This window comes from Ylistrum balloti, unplaced genomic scaffold, assembly GCF_031769215.1.
Source record: "Ylistrum balloti isolate Yb309-2 unplaced genomic scaffold, AGI_CSIRO_Ybal_v1 Utg369646, whole genome shotgun sequence".
Classification (NCBI taxonomy): Eukaryota; Metazoa; Mollusca; class Bivalvia; order Pectinida; family Pectinidae; genus Ylistrum; species Ylistrum balloti.
Window position 1 is genome coordinate 582,843 of NW_026781904.1, and position 6,490 is coordinate 589,332.

General features: G+C 34.9%; 1 protein-coding gene across 7 annotated transcripts in view; it reads right to left on the bottom strand.

Moving 5' to 3' along the window:
• Positions 1-6,314, bottom strand: part of LOC132555664 (voltage-gated potassium channel subunit beta-2-like) — a 77,232-nt gene extending 70,918 nt beyond the window's left edge. For 4 of the 7 annotated variants that reach the window (XM_060220042.1, XM_060220058.1, XM_060220050.1 and 1 more), the window contains exon 1: positions 2,215-2,709. The gene's annotated coding sequence lies outside the window, so the exon portion shown is untranslated. The other 3 variants (XM_060220034.1, XM_060220027.1, XM_060220066.1) reach the window with 3 other exon arrangements.
• Positions 6,315-6,490: the final 176 nt, after the last annotated feature.

Sequence of the window (6,490 nt, forward strand, 5' to 3'; positions counted from 1 at the left end):
TGAATAGAGGGTGAAAAGAAGTGACCAAAGGGTAAATAGAGGATGATAAGAGGTGACCAAAGGGTAAATAGAGGGTGATAAGAAGTGACCAATGGTAAATAGAGGTGATAAGAAGTGACCAATGGTGAATAGAGGGTGATAAGAAGTGACCAATGGTAAATAGAGGGTGATAAGAAGTGACCAAATGGTAATAGAGGGTGATAAGAAGTGACCAAATGGTAATAGAGGATGATAAGAGGTGACCAATGGTGAATAGAGGGTGATAAGAAGTGACCAAAGGGTAAATAGAGGTGATAAGAAGTGACCAATGGTGAATAGAGGGTGAAAAGAAGTGACCAATGGTGAATAGAGGGTGATAAGAAGTGACCAAAGGGTAAATAGAGGGTGATAAGAAGTGACCAATGGTAAATAAAGAGTGATAAGAAGTGACCAATGGTAAATAGAGGGTGATAAGAAGTGACCCAATGGTAAATAGAGGTGATAAGAAGTGACCAATGGTGAATAGAGGGTGAAAAGAAGTGACCAATGGTGAATAGAGGGTGAAAAGAAGTGACCAATGGTGAATAGAGGGTGAAAAGAAGTGACCAAAGGGTAAATAGAGGTGATAAGAAGTGACCAATGGTGAATAGAGGGTGAAAAGAAGTGACCAAAGGGTAAATAAGGTGATAAGAAGTGACCAATGGTGAATAGAGGGTGATATGAGAAGTGAAAAGAAGACCAAAGGGTAAATAGAGGATGATAAGAGGTGACCAAAGGGTAAATAGAGGGTGATAAGAAGTGACCAATGGTAAATAGAGGTGATAAGAAGTGGGTGATAAGAAGTGACCAATGGTAAATAGAGGGGATGATGACCAAATGGTAATAGAGGGTGAGAAGTGACCAATGGTAATAGAATAGAGGGTGATAAGAAGTGACCAAATGGTAATAGAGGGTGATAAGAAGTGACCAAATGGTAATAGAGGGTGATAAGAAGTGACCAAATGGTAAATAGAGGGTGATGAGAAGTGACCAAATGGTAAATAGAGGGTGATAAGAAGTGACCAAAGGGTAAATAGAGGGTGATAAGAAGTGACCAATGGTAAATAAAGGGTGATAAGAAGTGACCAATGGTAAATAGAGGGTGATAAGAAGTGACCCAATGGTAATAGAGGATGATAAGAGGTGACCAATGGTGAATAGAGGGTGATAAGAAGTGACCAAATGGTAATAGAGGGTGATAAGAAGTGACCAAATGGTAATAGAGGGTGATATGAAGTGACCAAATGGTAAATAGAGGGTGATGAGAAGTGAACAAATGGTAATAGAGGGTGATAAGAAAAACTATATGAAGACAAGAAATCACCAGATTTTACTTAATAACACTTCTCCATTTGAATCTGCTAGCTCTCCACTGGCCACATGCAAAATGTGACAGTTGCTTATGAAAGAGTTGAAAAAAAACAAATTGCTCTATGCAAACAAAGTGATTATTTGAGTCATATTTTCATGTATACAGTGTACACATAATTCAAATGTCATTTAACATAATCTTTCAGTTAGGCCTCAAATAGCAGATATAAACGCATGGTGATCATTTTGATCGATAGTATCAGAACTCACATATTTGGTTTTCATTTTTTAGTCCTTATTGATCTTCAATTGTGTGAATAAATATATAGATTCCAATACACATAGGAAGACTGGTAAATGTGTTACAGTTATCAGTTACTGACTTGTTAAACTTTCATTTTGTAATAATTCTTGTAAGGAAGGGGAAAATTTCTTATAGATATTTTCACAAAGATTGTAAACATATATAGGGCAACCTATCATAGAGAGCTTAACCAACTTTCACCAATATTCCTATTAATATTGATTATTTTAGTCCAAATCATGCTGCACTTTTTCATTTTTAATCGCTACATTCCTCAAGAACAGTAATTTTTTATGATGTCTGTACGGAAACATAAAGTTCTTTGTGTTTAACGACCATTTCATATTGAAATAGAAGCAAAACTGTCACTGTAATATACCAATTAATTGGAAATTCATATTTCATACAAGTCTAGTTACTTTAGTTATCACAGTTATGTGTATTGACATGCGATACATAATTCATCTACGACACAGTGGGAAATTACCCTTTATGAACATTAAAAGCTGGTACATGACACGTTCCTGGCTTGTCAATAACAAATTAATCAATAGCACAGCCAGTTTTACACTGTTATCTACCTACCTGCTCCGTCAGACTGTGACAAAATCAGCAAACCAGCTCTGGCAAAATTCTAACTATCAGACCAACTCTGTCAAACATCCATGCTGTATTTTGTACTCAGTTGACACAGTCAGTGCTGGTGATTTGTCTTCAAAGACCTTGCATCAAGCAAAATACAGTACTTGCCATTGCTACTGGGAATATCTGCCTTTAAGACAATCAATTTTGATCCGATGTTACTGAAAATTCTGACAGTGAAATTAAAGCTGTACCATTATGTCCACGATCAATGAATCAAATCAATGGAATAGACCAGCTTTCTCACCAATATCACAAATTGTGTTATACGAACACTGCATTAATCTGTTATATAACAAGTACCTCACTGTATAAATCCGTGTACCACAACAGTGTGGGCATATACACATTAGATGATGAGCTCTGTACTGGTAAAGTCTATAGAAACACAAACATACAAAAGAGCTCTGATAGGTGAGGATTGTCCTACTGCTGCCTACCTGTGACTATTTACAGAGAACAGCCAGAAGGCCTCCTGTAACCATACAATCATAACTGTCTTCTCTCTACCCTATCACTCCGCTAGCATTCTGTTATATGGGACAGAGCATCTGTCAGCAGCAGCAGTATAGCACTCTCTATAATAGTGAGATCTATAACAACACCTAAACTGATGATCCTGACCTTTACTGAGAGCCGATATAATAATCACCCCCTGTAATCACATGCGCTGGAAAAGGGAGCCAGCTTCTGGATTGCAGTGACCATGAACTTTATTAGCAGTGTCGTCAACCTCTAATCATCTATTATCTGGTCACTGCTCTTTAAAATCAAGGGTGACAGGGTGTTTTAAAGAGATATTTAGAAAAGGATTTATAATCAAGCCTATGTTAAAGAAATCCTGATCAAAAATAACAAAAATACCAAGATTGTTGTATTTTCACAATTTCAGTAGGTTGTTCTATTGGCTAATACAGGTTGACCAGATGAAATCAGATGAGTTGGTAAAACTGTTTAATCAACTTACACAACGCATAGTTTTAACATTATATGATGACTGAAAGTTGTATTATTGTGTCATTTCAAAGGATGGCAGTAATTATTTTTATAAGAAATTGATTACATTTAAACCCATTTCCATCAATTACCTTTCTTACCCTTCAATGTATGTGCATACATGTGCAAAATGGTTCCTACGAGTCAGTCACATATCAAAATAACTATTAATTTGGGTTGGTGCTCTCCCCGATCAAATTCCCACCCCCAGTCCCAGCAGTAATTGAAAAATGAAAAAAGCATTAATTCTATAAATTCTTCTAAAATGAATGTCCCTTCTGCACTGCCCCTCCATCTCCAACCCCTCCCCCCCCACCCTCCATCTCCACCTTTCCCTCCCTTCACTGACAAAAAAAAAGAAAATGATATAAATTTTCCATGTTGTTTTTTTTCTATAATATGTAAACACTACAGTAATGTTGTGGTCATGTTTAAATATTACTATATGAAAAAGACACAAATGAGTTTTTTCGTTTTAAAAATTCCCTCAAACATAACATTTTTATACTCAAACAACATCTTTCTTTTCAAGGAAGAAAGTGAAAACTTATCTCATATTTTAAAGTACCTGTTTCAAGTTAACTATAAACTATAAACCGTAACTTTTGAAGTAAACATAACAATGCAGCTGTGATCCTTAAATCTTTACAATCTTTTCTCAAAATCATTTTGTCTCTAAAAAGTTCATCAAAAACACACAATTCCTACAATCTTTTCTGGTAGATGTTCATACTACAGTGTAAAACTCTAATGAGAAACCGAGCAAAATTTAAAACTTTCAAATCTAGCTTTTCAGCATCGTAAATTTTAAAGGTTTCTGGACTATAAAATATGATAGAACTTTTGTAAATAATGGATGTGTTAAGATGTCCACTGTGTGATCTATACCAAATTTGGTCATAACTGGATTTATACATTTAAAAAACAAACACAAAATTTTAAGTGACATCAATGCAAGGTAACACACTAGCCAACGATTTTTCATCACAGGTGAAAAACAAAAACCACAAATTCCCCCTTCTGGTTTCCTGACCCTTCAGATCAATGAGAGCTATTAACTTCATCTACACAAAATATATAATTGCCCTCATCTAAGGATGTTTCCATCAAATAAGGGGGAGTCTGCCAAGTTATAATAGAAGTATTTTAAAGCAAAATCACAATTTCCATCTTCAAATGCCACAATCCGATTTATACACATGGACTATCACCATCTTCATTTGAACACAGGATTATACAACAGACCAAATGAACAGTACCTTCAATACTAATTCATAATTAGATAGATTACCAGATATACAAAATAAATTCATCCTCCAGAACTCATCAGTGATACTAAGGGCCTAACTTTCCCAAACAGAAGAGGCGATTTTAGAAAAAAATGAAAATTTATCAAAATAACTGATAGAAACCATACTGGAAGATGTACTAACACCAAAATTTTAAAAATCAATAATTTTCAATATTGAATGAGGGACTGAAGTTTAAAAGCAAAATCTACCACTTGTAATCTCAAAGGATATTGTATATACATTGAATTTGATTAAAGACACACAAATTTAGACCTCTGCTAAGGATGTTTCAGACCTTTGGTTAAATTGGCTTATTTTATGAGGTGTCTTTGGAAGATTACATTTCAAAAGTAAAACCTTCAAATTCCTGTTTTCTGGCCATGCCTCTCTTGCTCATGCTTGGGAAGCCACCAACTTTGCTTTTACAGATATTTTTCTAAAATATATATTGTCATAAAAAAGAGGTGAATCAAGCTGTGCACCCTTATGAAGCCACTTGACAGGTAAACGACATTAATCTTCTAAGATGTCTTAATCTGTGTCCCACTGGAATATAATTCTTGTTAGTTGTCTACATTTACACTAAGGGTTGTCTGTCATATTTCTCTGCTGCCTTTAAAGGCAGACTTGAGCTTCACTTATATCAGCACACAAAAAGGGAACGTGAAAATGAGTAAAAATTTGATGTCATTTATGAACAAGCAATAGCTTCTTTAACAACTCTGTAAACATCTCGTCATTTATTATTGAAAATGGTTTTATGATTTGAACACAGTCCTTTTTTATTAACCTTTCATTTTCATATGATTGGAAACTTAAAATTCATTTTAAGCTCTATACTGTAATAATACAACACCTAAGCTATATAGATTTTAGCTTTTCTTGCACAATACTGGTTCTAAGGGACCTATGAGGTCCTGTAGAATCAAATAATTTAGCAGTATACATAGCTTACTATAACTGAAGAGCTAATGTTACATGTGTTATAGTGACCTTATATGTGGCCTGCATACTTTACATTGAAGTGTATATAAGTGTAATAGGAAAGAACAATTAAAAATATGTACCCTGCCACATATGGGGTTCCAACCAGCGACCTTTAGGCCTCAAATAGCTAGACATTCTACTGCTTGACTAAAGGGAATTCCCACTAGCTGAAGCAAGTAAGGGAACCTGTAGCTAGCAAGCTGTGCACTACTCCCTCTTTCCACCCTGAAGACAACAACAACAACAACCCAAGTTTGATATCTCTAAGAAAGCATCTCAATCTCCTACAACTTCTATACCCTTGGGTCCTTAAGACTAATATTGTAATATTAATGATTATATATATACATTTGAACATAATTCAATCAAGCTACAATAAAATAACCTGTCTTGGAAATATCTCTCAAAATTAAGAAATAACTTCTTTATCATCCTGTTTGACAAGTATTTATGCAAACACTTCACTCTTTTCAGATATAGCATGTTCCATATTAGCAGTTGAAAATGTAACAATTAAAAACTCTCTTTAATAGTTTGTCCGATCATGCCCATTGTTGTGAAAGCAGATCTATACTCGAATGAAAACATGTATTGTTTTCATACAACTAGGTTTATTCAATATCTTACAATTTATGGCAACACATAACGACCAAAAATCTCATGCTTTGTTCTAGACAAACCACATGTATATAATGTTTACAGCTTTAGGCTACTTTTCGCTGTTTTCCTGAAATACTTACCTTGCATGTGCACCGGTACACAGCTGTCTGCTATGTTTTGACATGTGTTCGTAAGTGGCGCCACCTTGTTGAAACAACACTTAACCACAAAATGCAACGCTGATGTTGATTGGTTCAAATTATTAAATGTAACAAATAAGAACCATCGTTGTAAAAATAGTACGGGGACTGATCATGTGATATACAAAATGGCAGACGTC